General features: G+C 45.5%; 1 protein-coding gene and 1 pseudogene across 1 annotated transcript in view; one reads left to right on the top strand and one right to left on the bottom strand.

Annotated features, from left to right (window-relative positions):
- Positions 1–24,210, top strand: part of LOC140185019 (uncharacterized) — a 777,523-nt gene that overhangs the window by 583,865 nt on the left and 169,448 nt on the right. The window lies entirely within an intron of this gene.
- Positions 1–24,210, bottom strand: part of LOC140185478 (probable G-protein coupled receptor 139) — a 51,875-nt pseudogene that overhangs the window by 20,755 nt on the left and 6,910 nt on the right.

Consider the following 24,210-nt stretch of genomic DNA (forward strand, 5'->3'; position numbering starts at 1 on the left):
GAGCTGATGGTTTTGATGGAGACAGTTCTCTCCGAAGCATAAATAAAAATGAAACAGTGGTATAATAGACGTACCCGCGAACAAGTGTTTCACGTGGGCGATAGGGTCTTAATTCTGTTTCCAGTGGTAACCAACCCCCTCCAGGCGAGATTCCACGGTCCGTACAAAGTGATTGAAAAGATAGACTCTTTGAATTATATTATTGAAAAGCCGGACAGACGTAAGCCGACGCAATTAGTGCATATTAATATGTTAAAAGCTTACCGCGATAAGAAAGCAGATCTAGTCGGTGTTATCACAAAAGTAAATGAGGCTGGGGTGCCAAATGATAAGGGGAAAACCCATCTTGAAAAGATAAATATGGTACCGACAAGATTGGAGAACTCTATTGTTTTGGCCAACTTTGCTGATAAGGTCTCTCACTTAATCCCCGAACAGAGCGAGCCGCTGATAAAGCTAATTAACCGGCATGCAGATGTATGTCCGAATGTCCCGAGGCGATGCAAGGGGACGGTACATGATGTTGTTGTTACATCAGATCAGCCTATTAAACAACACCCCTATAGGATGAACTTGGAGAAGGGCAAGCTAGTGGAGAAAGAAATTGAACGCATGCTAGCCACAGGTATTATTAGGTCATCCAAATCTGAATGCACTTTTCCCTCTGTGGTTGTCCCGAAACCCGATGGGAGCATACGATTCTGTACAGATTACAGAAAGGTGAACGCCATCACAAAAACTGATGTTTACCCCATCCCAAGGTCAGACGATTGCATCTATAAAGTGGGGAGAGCTAAGTACATCACAAAGATCGATTTGCTGAAAGGGTACTGGTGCGTTCCTTTCACCAACCGGGCTAGAGAAATCTCAGCATTTGTCACTCCATCCGGGTTATGCGAGTATAATATTTTACCTTTTGGCATGAAGAACGCCACAGAACCTTCCAAAGGATGATTAATTCAGTGATAAAAGGGTTAAAGAACGCAGAAGCGTATATTGACGATTTACTGGTCTGAGCTGACACATGGGAGGAGCATATTGTGGCAGTAGACGAGCTGCTTAAACGACTTTCTGAAGCCAAACTGACAGTGAACCACGCGAAGAGTGAATTCGGCCACGCTAAGGTCACTTATCTGGGGTATGTGGTAGGGCAGGGGCAGCTGGCACCGATGCAGGCTCAGGTGCAGGCTATCTCTGAAATTCCCATCCCGACGGACAAGAGAGCCCTGAGAAGGTTCTTGGGGATGGTGGGGTACTATCGGAAGTTTTGCAAAAACTTTGCGGATATTACCCTCCCTCTTACTAAGCTCTTGCCGAAGAATGCAAAGTTTGTGTGGAACGACCTTTGTCAACAAGCCTTTGAGAGTCTGAAGGCGATTCTGTGTCACCATCCTGTATTGAATGCGCCTGACTTTTCAAAACCCTCCTCCCTAGCAACAGATGCTCGCGACGAAGCGGCCGGGGCAGTGCTGTTGCAGACAGACAAAGAGGAAATTGAGCACCCAGTGGCTTATTTTTCTAAAATGTTTAATGTCCATCAGAGAAATTATTCCACTGTGGAGAAGGAATTACCGGCAATCATTCTGGCATTACAACATTTTGAGGTTTATATTGGTCCAGCACGGAAACCACTGATAGTTTACACTGATCACAATCCATTCGTGTTTTTGGTCACAATGAAGGATAAAAACAAACGCTTGTTAAGTTGGAGCCTGGTATTACAGGAATTTGATATTAAGATAAAACATATAAAAGAAACTGACAATGTGATTTCTGATTGTCTGTCCAGGTGTTAAAACATAAATTCACTGTATTAGCCGAATAGCTGATGACTACCTGTATATTGGTGTATATCTTAAAATGTGCATTCATGCCCATAATTTTTACCCCGGTAAAAGTCCTTTTAAGGGTGGGGGTGTCATATGTGAAGCGAAGCAGAGCTGCAGGACGGATGATGCTAATGAGAGAGATAACGGAAGACAATGGAGAAACATTCAAAATGCTAATAAGAGAGAAGAGAGAGATTAACGAGAAAGAAACACAATTCCAATGTTAGTGTCTGCGACAGGCCGTTTGTTTTGAACCTGAACTGTTTGAAGTTTGATGGACAGGTGATACCCCAGCCGGGGGATAAAAATAGCAGGTTTGCTAAGGCACGACACACACACGCCACGAGACCCTGGAAAGAGCAGTGTGTCCCACAAGGTGGTGGGAGTTTGGAGGACCGGTTCGCGGGAATCGGTCGAGGCTCAAAGGGTGTAAAGGTCCGATCGGTGGGAACCTGGCGTGTGTCCGCCCTTACCTGGGTGCCGGGTAACAATCGCATCTGGAATGGAGGGGTCACAGTCGGTGACCACAGCTGGATCAGAAGGCATGGAAAAGGTTTGCCTGAAACCAAGTGCATCTCTCTCTCTCTCTCTCTCTCTCTCCCCCCCCCCTCTCTCTCTCTCTCTCTCCCTCTGTCTCTCTCTCTGTCTCTCTCTCTGTTTCTCTGTCTCTCTCTCTCTCTCTCTCTCTCTCTCTCTCTCTCCCCCCCCCCCCCAACGGTACAACAACAGCGATTACTTCGAACTATTGGTTGAGGAGTGTCAGTGGGCGGGACACTGAGCGTTCAGAGCGGATCGGGCTTTGGAACCGGGAGCGAGTGGACTCAGGGAGAGGCCGGAGATCGGGAGCGGCACTTCGGTTAAAGGCTGCAACATCTGCTGGGGTGCTGAAACCTTCCGATGGCAGAGGTGAAGAGACTGACGGTGATTCCGTGAGATGCTTCAACTACACGGAGGGTACCCGGCCTTTTACCGCCGTGCATCGGGGCTTCTTGTCTGGATCTTTGTCCCAGACCCGTCCTCTGCTCCTGGGAGAAGGGAGATGCCCCGCAGCGGCTGCCGATGTCTCCGGAGACCTCACCGTGCCCTTGAGTAATCCGACAAGATGAAGGCCAAGGGAGAACGAGGCGCAAAAGTAAACTCGTGCTTGCGAAAATCAGAAACAGGAATATGTGTGACCTTCGGCCCCTCGCACCTGTTCTATCCTTCACTCAGATGATGTCTGATCTTTGACCTCAGCTCGACTTTTATGCAACTTTACCAGCATCGCTGAGCCTTTAAATTTCCCTTTTGAATTTAATAAAAATCTCCTCATCTCCGTCCAGCTGAGATGATCTTGGATTTTGAATCTGTGATCCCTGGATCCTCATCCCAGCCAGGAAAAGATCATTCCAGTCCGTACTCAGTGAGATCGTGACTGTCTCTGTCAGACAACTTGTCATTTCTCTAATTTTGAGACAGTCCCAGTCAGTGTAATCTCGCCGGGGACACTACCTCACTCCCAAATACATCTTGGAAACTTGTTGTCATTCCCTTCATTCCACAGGCTGACTCTGGACGGGAGACCAGACCAGTGCACAGTGTTCCATGTACGCTCTCACCAGGACTCCATATACCTCCAGAGGAGATCTTTATTCTTATACTCAAACCTTCCTTCCCATTCAATGTTCTTCATTTAGTATAATGTCAAACAGTGAACAGATACAACACACCCTCAGACATGATTTTTTTTAATGTTTTATTGTTTTACAACATTGAATCACAGTGGACTTAATTCGGCTTTTTTGACACTGATCAGCAGAAAATAAGACTCTTACGTGTCAAATTAAAAACAATTCTCTACAAAGTGATCGAAATTCAGTACAAATATAAAACACAGCATAATCGATTGCATAAGTATTTACCCCCTTCAAGTCAGTATTTTACACCTTGCAATACTATGTCACCTCTTTCGAAGATTTGATTTCATATTTTACCAACAGACCCTCCACACGCCTCCTGATAATCTGTATCTTTGGACATGAAGCTCCCAGCTATATTCTTCTTTTAACCACTATTCAATCATGCCCACAACGTCATAATGACAATCTGTAACTGCGACACAAGTTCATCTCCCTTATTCTGTAAACTGCCCACATTCAATTTTAACGCCTTCAGTTCTGTAATCATCATCCTTTTCGATGTTCTCACCCTTTTGCATTGCAAGCTGGCAGTCTCACTACACACTGCTGCTGTTTGTAAACCATCTACTCTCTCGCTCTATCACTCCGGTTCCCATCTGCTGCCAAATTAGTTCAAACCCTTTCGAACAGCTCTAGCAAACGTACCCATCTGGATATTCGAAGCCCTCGAGTTCAGGTGGAAGCAGCCCCTTTTGTTCAGGTCCTAAGTTCGTCAATGATCCAGGAGTCTGACCACACCCCCCCCCCCCCACCATCAGATTCTCAGCCACTGTATCAACTGCAAAATTATCCTATTCTTACTTTCACTGGCACATGACACAGGTAGCAATCGAAGGATTCCTATGCTTGGGGTCCTGGTTTCAGCTTTCTTCCTCGCTTCCGAAAATATCTCTTGAGGACCTCCTCAGCTTCCCTGCCTATTTCATTGGTGCCAATATGTACCAAAACGTTTGGCCCTTCACGATCACTTTTTAGGATCCTGTGGAGCCGATCTGAGGCATCCATGATCATAGCACCTGGGAGGTAACATACCATCGGGGCGTCTGTATCACGTCCACATAATCTCCTGTCTATTCCTCTAACTACGGAATTACTTGTCAGTACTGTCGTCCCCTTCACATCCTGATCCATAGCGTTAGACTGTGTATTTAAGCACAGCTCCAATGCCATATTCAAGTTTGCTGATGACACCACTGTCGTTGGCCGGATTAAAGGTGGGGATGAATCAGCATCGAAGAGGAAGTTTGAAACTCTGGCTGACTGATGCCAAAAACAGCTACTTACTGAATATCAGCAGGACAAAGGAAATGATTATGGACTTCAGTAGAAGGAAAGCGGAGGTCCACAAGTCAAACCTAATCGGGGGATTACAGTTGGAGGCGGTCAGCAACCTTAAATTCTGCGGTGTTATTATTTTGGAGGACCTGTACTGTGTCTGCACTTAAATCCAGTTACGAGGATCCTTCCAAAAGTGGTGGATACTGCTGTGTATTTAATATTTCAGAAACATTTGACTAACCTTGCATATATGTTGTTTGATTTATCTTTCTTATTTGTTTAAATAATTCGTTATGGGTTGTGTATATGTCACGTAACTGGCAACAATGAATATAGAAATGAGTCAGGTTTTATAAACAAATGAACATTTATTAAACTCTGCTCAAACAAGTGAAAACCTTAACCAGAAGCAAACTGCTATGCGGCTATTTAACAAACCTCTAAACTCAGTATTAGTTCTTAAAGCGGTAAATGCAAACACGGTCTTAAAGTGGTAAATTAGAACACAGTTCTTAGAATGGTAAATTTGAAAGTCCAAAAGATTTATACAGTCAATTAGGATTGACTTTCCTGAAGTAAAGAATTCCTCGAGGACTCGACGTTACTGCCGATCCCAGCCGAAACCTGCCTTGTCTGCAGGACTCACGACGATGAAAATAAAACGTTTTAAAGGCGCTGTCATTTTTCCTCTGTAGAATAGATACTGCACAACCTTTTCTGCTGCTTTTAGCAGAGGTTATCTCATGCAGAACACTCTTACTTGAACGAATTCAATAATGGTCGATTCTCTCCAAAACCACCGGACGACTCCTTCAGGTTCCCGTCTTCACTCTCCAATACTACTGAAAAGATACGTCAACAAACCTGGCAGCGATTGGTCAACTACCGGCCGAACAGTTCTGTACATGATAATAGAAAGTAAAACTCCGTTTTAAAACTATACTGCGTCATGGGACTAATAAGCATCATAGCGGAGTATCTGACTGACGATCTAACTGAAAACTCAACTGGGAAAACTAACTGCGTCACCAGGGGTCTACACTTATACAGAATATACCTGTTGAGAACAGGTCATCACGTGACCTCACATCGGGGTGGGGGGGAATGACATCATGTGAACTCCCCAGGACCATTAAATCATCCTCATAAGACGGTCACAAGATATCCGCGAGGTACGTAACATATACGAATACGTGAACTGCAAACATCATCACACCAGCATATAATACTAATGAAGGAAACTCGAAGTTCAACTCCCATTTAGGACTCTGTATCTTCCTTTGAATTAGTTTAGAGTCTTAAGGTATTACGCCAAAAAAAAAATGTCCTGTCCATCACGGGTAAACCCCTCTCCCCCAGTCAGCACATCTACATGAAACATTGTAACCGATAAAGCCCTCTCCCCCAGTCAGCACATCTACATGAAACATTGTCACCGATAAAGCCCTCTCCCACAGTCAGCACATCTACATGAAACATTGTCACGGGTAAATCCCTCTCCCCCAGTCAGCACATCTACATGAAACATTGTCACAGGTAAATCCCTCTCCCCCAGTCAGCACATCTACATGAAACATTGTCACCGATAAAGCCCTCTCCCCTAGTCAGCACATCTACATGAAACATTGTCACAGGTAAATCCCTCTCCCCAGTCAGCACATCTACATGAAACATTGTCACAGGTAAATCCCTCTCCCCCAGTCAGCACATCTACATGAAACATTGTCACAGGTAAATCCCTCTCCCCCAGTCAGCACATCTACATGAAACATTGTCACCGATAAAGCCCTCTCCCCTAGTCAGCACATCTACATGAAACATTGTCACAGGTAAAGCCCTCTCCCCAGTCAGCACATCTACATGAAACATTGTCACAGGTAAATCCCTCTCCCCCAGTCAGCACATCTACATGAAACATTGTCACCGATAAAGCCCTCTCCCCTAGTCAGCACATCTACATGAAACATTGTCACAGGTAAATCCCTCTCCCCCAGTCAGCACATCTACATGAAACATTGTCACGTGTAAAGCCCTCTTTCCCAGTCAGCACATCCACATGAAACATTTTCACAGGTAAAACCCTCTCCCGCAATCAGCACATCCACATGAAACATTGTCACAGGTAAAGTCCTCGACCCCAGTCAGCACATCTACATGAAACATTGTCACCGATAAAGCCCTCTCCCCTAGTCAGCACATCTACATGAAACATTGTCACAGTTAAAGCCCTCTCCCCAGTCAGCACATCTACATGAAACATTGTCACAGGTAAATCCCTCTCCCCCAGCCAGCACATCTACATGAAACATTGTCACCGATAAAGCCCTCTCCCCTAGTCAGCCCATCTACATGAAACATTGTCACAGGTAAAGCCCTCTCCCACAGTCGGCACATCTACATGAAACATTGTCACGGGTAAATCCCTCTCCCCCAGTCAGCACATCTACATGAAATATTGTCACAGGTAAAACCCTCTCCCCCAGTCAGCACATCTACATGAAATATTGTCACGGGTAAATCCCTCTCCCCCAGTCAGCACATCTACATGAAACATTGTCACGTGTAAAGCCCTCTTTCCCAGTCAGCACATCCACATGAAACATTTTCACAGGTAAAACCCTCTCCCGCAATCAGCACATCTACATGAAACATTGTCACAGGTAAAGTCCTCGACCCCAGTCAGTACATCTGCATGAAACATTGTCACGGGTAAATCCCTCTCGCCCAGTCAGCACATCTACATGAAACATTGTTACAGTAAATTCCTCTTCCCCAGTCAGTACATCTACATGAAAGATTGTCACGGGTAAAGCCCTCTCCCCCAGTCAGCACATCTACATGAAAGTTTGTCACGGGTAAAGCCTTCTCCCCCAGTCAGCACAGCTACATGAAACATTGTCACGGAAAGCAGTTTCCATCTGGGACACCCACCACCCTTGTCATTCTCACTTTGCCCTGCTGACATCCGGAAGAAGGTACAGGAGCTTCTGAACTCACACCTCCATTTCAGGAATAGTTTTTACAGCTTGTTGGAAAACACTGTTTGTTGTTAAATAGTATTTTTGTAAGACTTGTACTATTTAAGAAGGTCCTGCACTTTTCAGTATGTGGTAGTTCATCCCCACCCACTGGCAGAAAGCAGTAGAGCAGTTTGTAGTCCGCAGTGAACTATAGATGTGATTAATTCTGGTTGTCATTCCTGATCCCGGAAGAACGGTAAGGTTCAGAAAATAAACAGATCCAACATCCTGAACCATCAATCTCTGAACCAAAGGGGAAAACTTCACTCTGCTTCACTCGCCCCATCATTGAATGGTTCGCACAACCAATGGAATCACTCTCAGGGACTCTTCATTGCATGTTCTCGATATTTACGGCTTATTTTTTGTTATTATTATCATTATTTACGTTTGTATTTGCTCATTTTGTTGTTTTCTAGATGAATACCCAAGTAGGGTAGTGTTTCATTGATTGTGTTATGCTTATTAATCGAAGGATTTGTTGAGCATGCCCATCAGAAAATGAATCTCAGAGTTGTATATGGTGACATGTATATACTTTGACAATAAAATTAACTTTGTAATGTTCAAGTTTAGACTTTTCACCTACCTTCTTTTCGTCTGCAAACGTGGCCCCGAAGCTGATTCTTTCATCCAAGTCAGTAATATATAATGTGAAAAGAAGCGCTCCCAACAGCGACCCCTGCAGCACACCACTAGTCACTGCAGACAACCAAGTAAGGTACCCTTCACAGCATTTTTTTTGTCTTCCACCAGTCAGTCGTTCTCCTCTGCATACTAGTGCCTTTCCTGTGTTACCATGGACTCTTATTTTAAATAGCCTCACGTATGGCACCTTATCAAAATTCAAATGCACAACACGCACTGACTCTCCATTGTCAATCCTATCTGTTATGCCCTGACTGATTTCAGTTTACAATGGTGCTCATGAAGCTCAGCAACTACTTACTGGCGGCCAATAAAACGAAGACTGCGAATAACACGTTATTCAGAATAGTTTTACTTGTAGAACTCATGGTTGCCGATCACCGCGAACAACGGAGAGGTGAGTGAAAGTGAAGATGAGTTGAGGGTTGAAGTATATGTGTGAGACGTGACATCTCGGCGAGGTTGAGGAACATGAAGCAAGTCAGAGCAGAGGAGAGCCAGGGAGGCACAGCCACCTAAACCACGAGCGAGCTTTGGTCACTCTAAGCACAGGGCCGATTTGGAAAGATCGGGCACGGGCTGAAACGTGACGGCGAGATCTAGTCCCAGAGCGGCAGTGCCAGGGTTCAGGAGAAAGGAACGAACCGATGTTTAGACGATTTAAATGCCAGTCCAGATGGACTGAAAACAGGAGGTGTTGAAACCAGAGGTGCGAGACAGGCAGGTTCTATAAGCTGCTCCGCGATGTTTACTCGCCTCTGTGGTGAACTGAGGCTGAGCCGTGGCCTGTTCCGGCTACTCCAGACTTCCTGAATGGTATTTGCTCACTTATATTGTGTGCATGATCTGTTATAATTCTCTCTCGCTACCTTCGGTGGTTCACTGATTTTTTAAAAATGTGTTCTGCGTTTCTTGGGTTTGTGGCTGTCTGCAAGACGATGAATCTTAGGGTTGTATTATCTACACACACTTTGATAATAAATGCACTTTGAACTTTGGCTAGGAAAGATTCCCCCTTTCGAAATCCCTGCTGTTGACCTATTTTCTCATGCGCCTCTAAGTACCCCGAAAGCTCATCCTGAATAAAATAATCCAGTCACTTTTCAACCACTGGCAAGGCTAACTGTCCTATAATTTCTTTTCTTCTGCCTCCCTCCATTCTGAAAGTGTGCAGGTCGCAATTTTCAAAACCTCGGGAAGCATTCTAGAATATTGTGGAATTTAAAGGATCAGTATCTCCACGATCTCTTCCGATACCACATTCAGAACCATAGGATGTTGTCCATCCGGTCCAGGTGATCCATCTACCTTCAGACCTTTCACCTTCCCAGGCATCTAGCGCGGCATGCCAGCAACTGCGCTCACTTCTGCCCCCTGATACTCTCAAATTTCCGGTGTACTCTCAGTGTTGTCTGCGCTGAAGACTGGTGCAAAATCCTTACTCTGCTACGAGAGTAATTCCTACATGTTGGTACTAGAGCAATTTGTCCTTCCGTTTCCTCTAATTCAAGTCCAACTCCTGCTGCATCTGTCTGAAACTGATCGCGGGACAAGGAACAGTTGGGTCCGCAATGGCTGTGGTATCAGTTGTGGTCGACTCCACCGTGGGACAAGGTTCTGTATATACAGAAGATCTTGTGGCTCAACAGCGACCGGGATTGAGTTGCCTGGGATAGATGCTGACCCATGATCTCGTTCCTTATTTCTAGTTTGGAAAGCCTCTATCCACTTGGTAGAAATATCCACTATCATTGGGATATATTACAGTCCTCGTCGGGATGGAGGTAAAAGTCCTAAAATATCGATCTACAGGTGAACCCGTGGTCCATGTATGTGTGTAAAACTGCTTTTTATAGGTTTTATCTGGGCTATCTGTGTGGCGCCTGGCCAAGTGGTTAGGGCATTGGGCTCATGATCTTGTTGAAGAACTTATTTGAGATGACAAGAGGAAAAACTGATGGAGTTAAAAAGGTGAGGCTCACTTGAAACCATTCCCGTCAGGGTCGTGGGTTCGAGTCTCGGACAAGGCAGCGAGTTGTGTCTTTGAACAAGGCACATAACCACACACTGCTCCAGTCCACCCAGCTGAAAATGGGTACTGGCAAATGCTAGGGGTTTACCTCGCGATAGACCGGCGTCCTATCCGGTGGTGGGGAGGGGTGGGTGGAAGTCTCGTACTCACAGTCGCTTCACGCCACAGAAACCGGCATAAGCACCGGCCTGATGGGCCACAAAGGCTGGGGACAGACTTTGACTCTTAATCTGGGCTATACTGGACACAAATCAAACAATTATTTCTATCATGTTCTACATCTTTTCGCCTTTTTGGCCACCAACACAGATTCTTCAACTGTTCCATAGTTCTATCTGTGCCCAAAAATGTCCTGCTACCAATGCATCATCTGGTTTCTTTCACTTTCTGGCAGTACAAGTCTACCATTAATAAGTACAATCTATTCCGTATCCGTATTCCCGAATATTTCCCATATTCTGCTGAATACTCTCCTCTTTGCACCTTTGCCCACTGCTGGTCCTGTTGCTGTACCGTGACTCTGTCTATGGACACACTGTTTGCTGGTTTCAGTGACGTCACTCCCTCCACATCTGGATTCCATTCCCACGTCTTGCTCTCAGTTTGGAAAACCCATCAGCATTCCTGTTCCCTGACGGGGATGGTTTCAAGTGAGCCTCACCTTTTTAACTCCATCAGTTTTTCCTCTTGTCATCTCAAATAAATTCTTCAACAAGGGTTCTGCTGGTAATGGTGTACGATCTGCTCATACATAATCTCTCGCTTCCGATTACGATAACCATTCAGTCAAACTGTTACAAACATACATACTATCTGAGTGTATGACTGATCCTGAAGGATATCTGTCTGGATGGCTGACAACAAAAGCTATAGCAGCAAACTCTGTCGCTTGTGCACTCATTGTTGTTTGCAATTTGATTGAAACAACTTCCATCTCTACACCTTCCTGACCCTGCACATACATACTACATCCTGTAAGTCTCTCTCCATCCTGAACTGATGACGATCCAGCAACAAATATGCATTACTAAATGACAATAAAAGAGGACTGCGTGTCCTCATAATCTAATCTAATCTAATCTAATTTAAAATATCCTTAAAGAGGAACTTCCTGGTCGAATGACGTTACTTTCCTCTCCTGATTTTAAAATGGGACTGAGTGGTCCACTTCGTATTTGTACCACTGTCGTCCGACACTCATGAGGTTGACCCGGTAAGTTAAATTGCCTGCGAGAATGTTCGTACTGCTAACTCTGTTAACAACGACATTATGGTTCTGTAATGACTATGTCCACTGGACGAGTCCAGTCTGACTGACTGTTCCAGCACTAGTACGACTTTCCAGTATACAGTGGCATGCAAAAGTGTGGTCACCCCTTATCAAAATTTCTGTTACCGTGAATAGCCAAGCGAGTAAAAGATGAACTGATTTCCAAAAGGCATAAAGTTAAAGACGACACAATTTTTAAATATTTTAAGCAAAATTACTGTTTTACTTCCATTTTTAACAGTTTCAAAATACCGTAGCAGGAGAGAAAAAGCGCCGGAAGCAAATGTTTGGGCACCTTGCATGGTCAGTGGTTAGTAGCACCCCCTTTGGCAAGTTTGTCAAGCTTGTAAACGTTTTTTTGCAGGCAGCTAAGTGTCTTTCAATTCTTGTTTTGGGGACTTACGCCATTTCTTCCTTGCAAAAGGCTTCTAGTTCTGTGAGATTCTTGGGCCGTCTTGCATGCACTGCTCCTTTGAGGTCTATCCACAGTTTTTAGATGATGTTTAGGTCGGGGTCTATGAGGGCCATGGCAAAACAGGGAGGTAGTCACACCTAGGCTGTTGGAAGCAGGTCGTTGGGTGAGAATCAGAGGAGAGAAATCGAAGGTGAGCAGACAGGTAGTGCAGAGCACCCCTGTAGCCATTCCATTGAATAATAAGTTTACCGCCCTAGATACTGTTGGCAGGGACGACTGACTAGATGTGAGCCACGGTGGCAGGGCCTCCGGCACTGAGTCTGACCCGGTGGTGCAGAAGGGTGGGACAGAGAAGAGGAGAGCTGTCGTCATTGGAGACTCTATAGTCAGGGGAGCAGACAGGAGATCTTGTGGACGTGAGAAGGACATCCGCATGGTTTGTTGCCTCCCGGGTGCCAGGGTCCGGGATGTCTCTGACCGGGTGCACGAGATCCTGGTACGAGAGGGAAAGCAACCAGAAGTCGTGATACACCTTGGGACCAACGACATAGGCAGGAAGAGGGATGAGGTCCTGAAGTGTGAGTTTGGGGAACTAGGCAGAAGGCTGAAGAACAGGACCTCAAGGGTGACATTCTCAGGATTGCTGCCAGTGCTACGTGACACTGATGGTAAGAATTGGAGGAGATGGCAGTTGAATCCGTGGCTGAGGAGTTGGTACAGGGAGCAGGGTTTTTGATTTTTTTTAACTTTGGGATCTCTTCTGGGGAAGGTGGGACCTGTGCAGAATGGAAGGATTGCACATGAACTCGAAGGGGACCAATATCTTTGTAGGTAGTTATGCTAGAATGGTTAGGGAGGGTTTAAACTAATTTGCAAGGGGGTTGGGACCCTGGGCGATAGAGCAGTGAAAGAAGTGCATGGAGTAAAGCCGGATCTAACATATAGAGAGTCTTTCAGGAAAGAGAAGCAGAATATACGGTGTAAAGACAGTAAGGTAGAAGGGCTGAAGTGTGTGTACCTCAATGCAAGAAACATCAGGAACAAAGGTGATGAACTGAGAGCTTGTATACTTACATGGAATTATGATGCAGTGGCCATCACAGAGACTTGGCTGGCACAAGGGTAGGAATGAATTCTCAATATTCCTGGATTTCAGTGCTCTAAAAGGGATAGAGAGGGTGGAAAAAGGGGAGGAGGGGTGGCATTACTGGTCAGGGATACTATTACAGCTACAGAAAGGGTGGGTAATGCAGCAGGATCCTTTTTTGAGTCAGTATGCGTGGAAGTCAGGAACAGGAAGGGAGCAGTTACTCTATTGGGGGTATTCTATAGGCCCCCTGGTAGCAGCAGAGATACAAAGGAACAGGTTGGGAGGCAGATTTTGGAAAGGTGCAAAAATAACAGGGTTGTTATCATGGGTGACTTTAACTTCCCTGATATTGATTGGCATCTGATTAGTTCCAACGGTTTCGATGGGGCAGAATTTGTTAAGTGTGTCCAGGACGGATTCCTGTCACAGTATGTTGACATGCCGACCAGGGGGAATGCCATACTAAATCTAATACTAGGTAATGAACCGGGTCAGGTCACAGATCTCTCAGTGGATGAGCATCTGGGGGACAGAGACTACCACTCCCTGGCCTTTAGCATTATCATGGAAAAGGATAGAATCAGAGAGGACAGGGAAATTTTGAATTAGGGAAGGGCAAATTATGAGGTAATAAGGCTAGAATTTGCGGGTGTTAATTGGGATTATGTTATTGCAGGGAAATGTACTATGGACATATGGTCTATGTTTAGAGATCTCTTGCAGGATGTTAGGGATAAATTTGTCCCGGTGAGGAAGATAAAGAATGGTAGGGTGAAGGAACCATGGGTGACCAGTGAGGTGCAAAATCTAGTCAGGTGGAAGAAGGCAGCATACATGAGGTTTAGGAAGAAGGGATCAGATAGGTCTATTGAGGAATACAGGGAAGCAAGAAAGGAGCTTAAGAAGGGGTTGAGAAGAGCAAAAAAGGGGCATGAGAAGGCCTTGGCGAGTAGGGTAAAGAAAAATCCCAAGGCATTCTTCAATTATGTGAAGAACAAAAGGATGACAGGAGTGAAGGTGGGACTGAATAGAGATAAAGGTGGGAAGATGTGCCTGGAGGCTGTGGAAATGAGCGAGGTCCTCAATGAATACTACTCTTCAGTATTCACCAATTAGAGGGAACTTGATGATGGTGAGGACAATATGAGTGAGGTTGATGTTCTGGAGCATGTTGATATTAAGGCACAGGAGGTGTTGGAAATGTTAAAATAGATTAGGACGGATAAGTTCCCGGGGCGTGACGGAATATTCCCCAGGCTGCTCCATGAGGCGAGGGAAGAGATTACTGAGCCTCTGGCTAGTATCTTTATGTCCTCGTTGTCCACGGGAATGGTACCAGGGGATTTGAGGGAGGCAAATGTTGTCCCCTTGTTCAAAAAGGTAGTAGGGATAGCCCGGTTAATTATAAACCAGTAAGCCTTACGTCCGCTGTGGGAAAACTGTTGGAAAAGATTCTTAGAGATAGGATCTACGGGCATTTAGAGAATCATGGTCTGATCAGGGACAGTCAGCATGGCTTTGTGAAAGACAGATAGTGTCCAACAAGCCTGATTGAGTTCTTTGAGGAGGTGACCAGGCATATAGATGAGGGTAGTGTAGTGGATGTGATCTATATAGATTTTAATAAGGCATTTGACAAGGTTCCTCACGGTGGGCTTATTCAGAAAGTCAGAAGGCATGGGATACAGGGAAGTTTGGCCAGGTGGATTCAGAATTGGCTTACCTGCAGAAGGCAGAGGATGGTGGTGGAGGGAGTACATTCAGATTGGAGGATTCTGACGAGTGGTGTCCCACAAGGATCTGTTCTGGGACCTCTATTTTTCGTGATTTTTATTAACGACCCGGATGTGGGGTTAGAAGTGTGGGTTGGCAAGTTTGCAGACGACACAAAGGTCGGTGGTGTTGTAGATAGTGCAGAGGATTGTCAAGGATTGTAGAGAGACATTGATAGGATGCAGAAGTGGGCTGAGAAGTGGCAGATGGAGTTGAACCCGGAGAAGTGTGATGTGGTACACTTTGGAAGGACAAACTCCAAGGCAGAGTAGAAAGAAATGGCAGGATACTTGGTAGTGTGGAAGAGCAGAGGGATCTGGGGGTACATGTCGCCAGATCACTGAATGTTGCCTCACAGGTAGATAGGGTAGTTAAGAAAACTTATGGAGTGTAGCTTTCATAAGTGGAGGGATAGAGTTTAAGAGTCGCGATTTAATGATGCAGCTCTATAAAACTCTGGTTAGGCCACACTTGGAGTCCTGTGTCCATTTCTGGTTGCCTCACTATAGGAAGGATGTGGAAGCATTGGAAAGGGTACAGAGGAGATTTACCAGGATGCTGCCTTGTTTGGAGAGTATGCATTATGATCAGAGATTAAGGGAGCTAGGGCTGTACTCTTTGGAGAGAAGCAGGATGAGAGGAGACATGATAGAGGTGTACAAGATAATAAGAGGAATAGATAGAGTGGATAGCCAACGCCTCCTCCCCAGGGCACTACTGCTCAATACAAGAGGATATGGCTTTAAGGTAAGGGGTGGGAAGTTCAAGGGGGATATTAGAGGAAGGTTTTTTACTCAGAGAGAGATTGGTGCGTGGAATGCACTGCCTGAGTCAGTGGTGGAGGCAGATACACTAGTGAAGTTTAAGAGACTACTAGACAGGTATATGGAGGAATTTAAGGTGGGGGCTTATATGGTAGACAGGGTTTGAGGGTCGGCACAAAATTGTGGGCCAAAGGGCCTGTAATGTGCTGTACTATTCTATGTTCTATGTTTAAAACCTTCAGCTTGCGCCTCTTGAGGTAGTCCTTTGTGGAATCTGAGGTGTGTTTAGGATCATTATCCTGTTGTAGAAGCCATTGTCGTTTCATCTTCGTTTCATTTTCTTGCAGACGATGTGATGTTTGCTTCCAGAATTTGCTGATATTTGATTGAATTCATTCTTCTTTCTGCGAGTGAAATGTTCCCCGTGCCACCGGCTGTAACACAAGCCCAAAGCATGATCGAGACACCCCCGTTGTATTTTAACTTCATTAGTTTGGAAACAGGTCCTGTGGACTGATGAAGTTAAAGTAGAACTTTTTGGCCGAGATGAGCAAAGCTATGTTTGGAGAAAAAAAGGGTGCAGAATTTCATGGAAAGAACACCTCTCCAACTGTTAAGCACGGGGGAGGATCGAAATACCTCAGGATGTGCAAGCTGTAGGTTTTGCCATAGCCCCCACAGTCCCCCGACCTAAACATCATCGAGAATCTGTGGATAGACCTCAAAAATGCAGTGCATGCAAGACGCCCCAAGAATCTCACAGAACTAGAAGTCCTTTGCAAGGAAGAATGTGTGAAAATCCCCCAACAAGAATTGAAGGTGTCTTAGCTGGCTACAAAACAATATTTACAAGCTGTGATACTTGCCAAAGGGAATGTTGCTAAGTACTGCCAACACGGTGCCCAAACTTTTGTTTCGATCCTTTCTCCTGTTTCTTGTTATTTTGAAACTGTAGAAGATGGAAATAAAAGTAAAAAAACATCTTTCTTGAAATGTTAAAGGAATGTGTCTTCTTTAACTTCATGCCTTTTGGAAATCAGGTCATCTTTTACTCGCTTAGCTATTCACAGTAACAGCAATTTTGCCCAGGGGTGCCCAAGCCTTTGTATGCCACTGTACAGGGAGGTAGTCACCCTCTACCTACGTGAGACAGAAATAAGGGTGAACGTATGAAAGCAAACGCAGTCTTCAGTTCAATCTTTGCGGTTTAAAAACGTTATGGGTGTGATTTTAAGTTGATTCACAGTATTGAGCTTGAAAAGGCATGCAAAATCGGTAATGTCACAGTTGTATTTGGGTCCAATATTCAAATCGATTGGGAAAATCAGGTTTGTGTCAGATCTCAAGACAGGGGTTTATTGGAATGCCTACGAGATGGCTCTTTGTAGCAGTTTCTGCTTGAGCATATTCAGGAGAATTCTCTCTTAGATTGGGTGTTTGTGTATCTTATAGACAGCTGAATGTAAAGGTGTCATAAGGGCTTGGCTCGGGACGAACCCAAGTGCTAGACACAGACACTGAAGTACTAGGGACAGGACTAGGATACAGAGCGATGACAAGGACAAGGACACGAAAACCGGGAACCCGGAACAGGACTGGACAAAAGAGCTAGGAGCCCGGGCTTGGACTCTGAGCCAGAGACTGGACAAGGACCCAGTACCTGGGCCTTGCCTTTGGCTCGGACCCCAGAACTGGGCAAGGACGTGACTTGGCTGGCAGGCAGGACGAGCTGGAGTCTTCAGGCTTGAGGCGAGGCCGGAGACCAGAGACTTGAGGCGAGGCCGGAGACCAGAGACTGGAGGCGAGGCCGGAGACCAGAGACTTGATGCTTGAGGCTTGAGACTTGAGGCGCGAGGCTTGGGGTCTTGAAGCTTGGCTTGGGGCGAGGCTTGGCTAGAGACTTGAGGCGAGGCTCGGCTAGAGGCTTGGGGCGAGGCTTGGTTAGAGACTGGAGACGAGGCTCGGCTAGAGACTTGAGGCGAGGCTAGAGGCTTGGGGTTTTGAAGCTCCTCCTGGGCAGGGCGCGGATCACCGGGGTAGGCCGCGGATCTCCACACGACGGAGGCAAGGTACAGGAAGGGACAGAACCCACCGCAGAGTAACGGCAATACAGCCTGGCTTACCCGACGGAGGCACGGGACTGGAAGGGACAGGACCAACCGCAGGGTAACGGTAATACGACCTGGCTTACCTGACGGAGGCAAGGGACAGGAAGGGACAAAACCAACCGCAGGGTAACCGCTAGACGGCCTGACTCACCCGGCGGAGGTCAGGGACAGGAAAGGAACTAGGTACAGGGTGGCTCCAAGACAACACTTCAGGCGAGACGAGGCGAGAGTTACCGGCAAGAGAAGGCAAGGCTTCAGGCAATGCAAGGCGAGACAAGAATGTCAGGCGAGGCGAGAGTTACCGGCAAGACAAGGCAAGGCAAGGCTTCAGGCAATGCAAGGCGAGACAAGAATGTCAGGCGAGGAGAGAGTTACCGGCAAGACAAGGCAAGGTAAGGCTTCAGGCAATGCAACGCGAGGAAACAGAAGGCAGGGGAAGGGATACAAGGAGTAAGGACAAGAACAACCCAGCAGTCTCGCCCTGGTCTCTGAAGATATTTATGTTGCCAGCCCCAACGAGAATCAGCTGCCTCAATTAGTGCTCAACAGGAACAGAAACAGGGTAGACAGGAAAATCTGGAGCAAGGGTCAATGGACCGGACCGTGAACCGGAATGCGGACTTTACGGATCGGACCATGACAAAAGGAACCCTTAGGAGGCGATGAGTCTAATATGATTGAATCCAAACCACAATTTGAGAAGCATAAGTCACATGTATCAGTACCGCAATAGAATAGAGAGATCCTTGCCCAAGTGGATTGGAGTAGGACACTGTATGCGATGACGGCAGAGCAGAGATGGTTGAAGTTTCTGGGAGTAATTCACTAGGCGCTGGATAGATATGATCCATAGAAAGAAGAGGTTTTCTTTCTTCTTTCTTTAGTAATCTGTTTATTGATTTAAAAGGAACATCAACACAAACAAGAGGAGAATTATCTCAAAAATATACAAATAATAATACAAACAGAGATTGAAATAGACATTATCGAAATGATACATAGTGTTAAGCTAGTATGTAATATATACTAAAAAATCAGCTAATTCTCTTATCAGTTCATGAAGAGGAAAATAAAAACTTTGAATTTTAAATGAAGGAAAAAACATTACATTATACAAAAAGAAAAGGGAATGGGCAGTCCATTCTGAGGATACGATCAAAAAAAAAAAAAGTAAAGAAAGACTTTCTGATCAAATCTAAAACTTCGGAAAAAAATGCATATTAAGTTGCAAAAGTGAATGGGAAATTGGATGAATAGGAATCTTTTAAAATTCAACAAAACTGGACTAAAGAAGCCTTAAAAAAGGAAAAGGTGAAATATGAGGTCCAGATATCCAATAATATAAAGCAGGATACAGGAAGTTTTTCGTTATATAAAAAATATAAAAGCGAGGTGAGAGATGATATTGGGTCATTGTAAAATGATGCTACAGGGGTCGTAATGGGGAACTGAAAAACGACAGATGAACTTAATGAAATACACACAAAATGTCAAAGGGTGTCGGCCCAGAACATCGAATGTACTCTTTTCCAAAGCTGTTGCCTGGCCTGTTGAGTTCCTCCAGTAGGTGTAGCTTGGATTTCCAGCATCAGCAGGTTTGCTCTTGTTTGTAAAACGAACTTAATGTTTATTTTGAATCGGTCTGGAACGTGGAAGACACCAGTGTGCCACGTGTTCGTGAGTGTCAGGGAGCAGTACACAGTGGCTCTGCTCTTACAAAGGAAAAAGTGCAATGCAAACCCAAAGGTCTTAAAGTGGATAAGTCACCTAGACCAGCTGGACTACAACACAGAGTCCAAGGTGAGTGTACTGAAGAGATTATCGATGCGTTGATCATTATCTTTCAAGAGTTACTTGGTTCTGGCATCGTCCCAACCTCAGTGGTTGGGAAAGTGTTGGAGTCTATTATTAAGGATGAGGCTACGGGGTACTTAGAGCCTAATGATGAAATAAGTCAAGGTCTGCTTGATTTTTGTGGGGAAATCTTGTCTGACAAATCTGTTGGAGATCATCGAGAATTTAACAAGCAGGATGTAGAAAGGAGATGCAGTGAATGACATTTACTTGGATTTTCAGAAGGCATTTGATAAGGTGCCACACATGAAGCTGCTCAACAAGATAACACTCTATGGCGTTGCAGGGCATATGATGGTATGGATGGAGCAATGGCGATGGAGGAGACGGTGAGTAGGAATACAGCGGGCCCTTTCTGGCTACTGCCAGTGACAAGTGGTGTTCCTGAGGGTCGGTATTGGGACTGTTACTTTTCACACTGCTTGTCAATGATTCGGATAATGACATTGGTAGCTTCTTGTCAAGGTTTGCGGTTGATACGCAGAGAGGTGACGGGTATGTACTGCTGAGGGAGCAATGCGACTGCAGCAGCACTTAGACAATTTGGAAGAATTGGCAAAAGAAGAGGCAGATGAATCAGCGTTGGGAAATGTAAGACGTCGCATTTTAGTAAAAGTAACAATAACGTGGACTGTTGTATAAATGGTGAGAAGATTCAAACATCAGCGGTGCAGAGGGGAGTCCTCGTGGAAGCCTTCCAAAAGGATAATTTACAGTTTGACTCTGTGGTAAAGAAAAAAAATGCAATGTTACCATCCGTTTGAAGGGGAGTAGAATATAAAAACAAGGAAATAATGCTGAGGTTTTATCAGACGCTAGTCTGGCCGCCCATAAAGTGTTGTCAGCAGCTTTGGGCTCAAAGTTTCAGAAATGATGTGTTGCAATTGGAGAGAGTCCAGAGGAAGTTCGTGAGGATGATTCCGGGAATTAAGGGGTTAACCTATCAGGAGTGTTTGGCAGCTTTGGGGCTCACTGAGATGGAGAAGAATGCGTTGGGGTCTTATTGAAATCTACCGAATGTTGAAAGGATTAGACAGGGTGAATGAGGAGAAGAGGTTTTCTATGGTGGGGTTACCTTGTCTCTCTATTGTTAGTCCAAATAAGTACCGCGACCCCTGGCTGCTCACCCCGCCCTTTCAGAATGATCTGTACCGTCTCAGTGACATCCTTTTCCCTGGTATGATCAAGGTAACGCGACTTCCTGCAATCTCACTCATTTCCACGCATACCACCACGCCGGCGAAAGTGATTGCTGCATGTGATTCGTAACATTCCATTTCTGTATATCCATGTGCCTTCAAATAGCCTCTTTGCAATGAAAATTGTTTTAAAATTCATTCACTGTATGTTTTATTTTTAATTCACTGAAGGGTATTGACTTATGCAATCGCAAACAAAGGAGCCTGCACACGTGTTGAAACAAAACACTGTATTAGAACACGTACGATTTTAATACATTAAGGGGGAAACTCAAATTTCTTCGATAATGTCAGTTCAAAATTCAAAATAATGCTTATCATCCACAAAAGAAGCCAATCTCAGTGATGGAAGGGAAACACAGATCCGAGAATATCATACAGCCTCTTCTGTCTCTCTACCTCTACCTCAATATCCATTTAATCTCCATTTCTGTCTCTCTCTACCTCTCTTTATCTATCTCTACTTCCCTCTATCACTCTCTGTTTCCATCTCTCTCTCTATCTCCCTGTCTCACTCACATTGCCTCAATAGCTTCACTATCTCTCTCTCTCGTTCTATCATTCTCTACCTCTCCTACGCGCCCTCTCTCTGGAGCTCACTCTTGCGTCATCTGCCTCGCGCCATTCCCCTCGCGCGCTCTGCCTCACGCCAACTCCCACGCGCCCTCGTTCTCGCGATGTCTCATTCGCTCCCGCTGCCTCCTGCTCACACTCGCGTTCACCAGCTCTCTGTCTCTCACAGAGAGACAAGTGAACGTAACGGTACTTTCTCTTCAAACGTAAAACAGGAAAATACTCTTACAGGAAGATTGTTCAAGGTGGCAGAGAGAAAGAGAACCTACAGGTAAAGAAGGCAGGGAAAACGAGGGTGAAGGAAAAGACGGGTTATGACGGGATCAGGAGTGGCTGACACAGACCAAAGTATACTCCAAAACTCCAGTTTTGTCAGAAACGGGAAGCAGGGGAAACAGGTTCGCCTCAAACTTCAATTTAACACGGCAGGAAGAGAGGTGCAAACGGGAGTTCTCTGCGATGGTGAGGCCCATTGATGCCTCTGGGATCAGATGTAAACAACAGTTTTGTAACTCTCAAGGCAACACACACCAAATGGAAACGAGTAAACAGTTGGCAGGTCTTTGATGAAGGGTCTCGGCCCGAAACGTCGACACTTGCTCTTTTCCACAGATACTGCTTGGACTGCTGAGTTCCTCCAGCATTTTGTGTGAGGAAAAGTGTAAACAATCTACGTCTGGGGGCAAGACCCTTCATCAGGACCTGATTTTATGTGTGTTGCTTTCTGTTTCGAGTATCTGTAGCTTTTGTGGTGTTGGTTTTGTTACTCTGTTCATCACATTGTTTCCATTTACCTACAAGTGGGAGGATAGAATAGGGAGCATGAAGGCAGCTGAAGAGTAATACTTTACAGCATCTATTTTGAACGTTTAATGAGTTTGAAAATACGATTCAGTGGGTATTTCACCGCATTCCTTAATTCCTCTCGGAATTTGCTCTGGGTCAGGGCGTAAATACACGTGTTGGTGCAGGAACTGAGAGCCTGCAGCATTCCCGCTGCCTGTTGTGTGATGTAACGGGGATCCGTAGCAGGATTAACAAAACTCCTTGAAATCCGTCTATAGATAGAAACTGCCACCTGTGTTCCCCACAGCAGTATGAAACTACCGGTTATGCTGAAGAGCAAAACAATGGATTTGCGTCGGTTCTCCATCTCCCGGTCCTTGTCATTCTCTCCACTCTTTTGTCCCCGGAGCCCCCTGCGGGCTCGACTGGCCGCTAGAATCCGCCTGACCGTCAGAATATTGAACAGTAAAATCAGAAAGAATGGGACACAAGGGGTTAAAATGAGATGAAACATCTCAAATGCCGCCCATGTGCTGAGATTTTTGTAGCTCGATGTAAGAAGACAATCCCAGGGAACACCGTCAATTATTTCTCTAGGCCGGAGTGTAAAGCTCCAGGGTACAGTCTCCAAACAGGCCAGCACACTCACTGTCCCGATAACCACAGCCGCCGTTCTCTCGGTGCAATATTTTGTTTTCAGCTTCTCACAGCAAATCGCCACAAATCGATCGACGGTGAAAGCGACAGTCAGCCAGACTGAGGCCGCCGTGCTCGCAGAAATCAACCATTCATCGAGTCTGCACACAGGAGTGATGAACAGGAACGAACGGGGAAAATAAATCAGAGCAGTCCAGTTCATCAGCGGATCGGAGATAACGACCAGGAGATCGGCCGCTGCCATTCCCACCAGGTAGCGAGTGACACATTTGGAGAGACCGCACTTTCCCCGGGAGAGGATCACAATCGCCACCAGGTTCACTGGAAGAGAGACGGGAACATCAAGTTGAGAAAATGCTGAGCAGAAACCAATGCGGCAGTTTGAGGGGATCATGTAATATTTCCACTTCATTGCTGCATTTAGCGGTGGGAGGGTCGAGAGAGGGCCCAGAGCTGGCAGAGACAGAGAAGGAATTTACACAGTAAAATAAAGTCAATATGATCTGCATACGGATTCCTTGCTGATGACTGAAATGTGAAATGGCAGCGGGAAGCTAAAACTGAATAACTACCTCCTCAGGTTCAATCCTGGACGGAACATTTCTACCGGCGCCTTCCGCTTCTTGTCTAGATAAAATTAATAAATCCGTGCGCCAATGGCGGGATTCTTCCATTAGACAAGCAACAAATTCCATGTCCATCCCTGTCAGCGACAGAACAGCCGAACGACCGAACAAAAAGAGGAAATGCAGGAAACACTCATGTAGGGAAAACAAAATATGTTGGACAGCAGCTGAAGTATCTCTCCTCAGAACTGTCCTGAGAGAGAGCCCTGACACGCTTGCTCACTGGTTTCGCTACCAAGCTGTTTGGGGCTCAGTGTTTCCAGCATTCCCCGAGTCTGTTTCCTATTCCGGCATTTGTAACCTCAGTGACTTTACAACTGAATATTGACTGATTCCAATAGATACAGCGCAGTCTGACACAACCTCACAGACAGACATAACGCCTCCCACTGAATCCGTCACAGGGAAGCGGGGAGAGGAATTCAAACTCAGTGTCGTAGTCAGATGTCAGAAACAGTGTCAGATGCAGATATAACAAAATTCATTTCACTGTATTGATAACTATGAAGCGCCACATCTTATTAATTGGCTCAGCAACGAATTCTTTCTGCTTCGCATCCAGTCATATCGTAGATATTTATTAAACATCCACAACAGTTTCGTCTTACA

The sequence above is a fragment of the Mobula birostris genome, chromosome 20 (assembly GCF_030028105.1).
Source record: "Mobula birostris isolate sMobBir1 chromosome 20, sMobBir1.hap1, whole genome shotgun sequence".
Classification (NCBI taxonomy): domain Eukaryota; kingdom Metazoa; phylum Chordata; class Chondrichthyes; order Myliobatiformes; family Myliobatidae; genus Mobula; species Mobula birostris.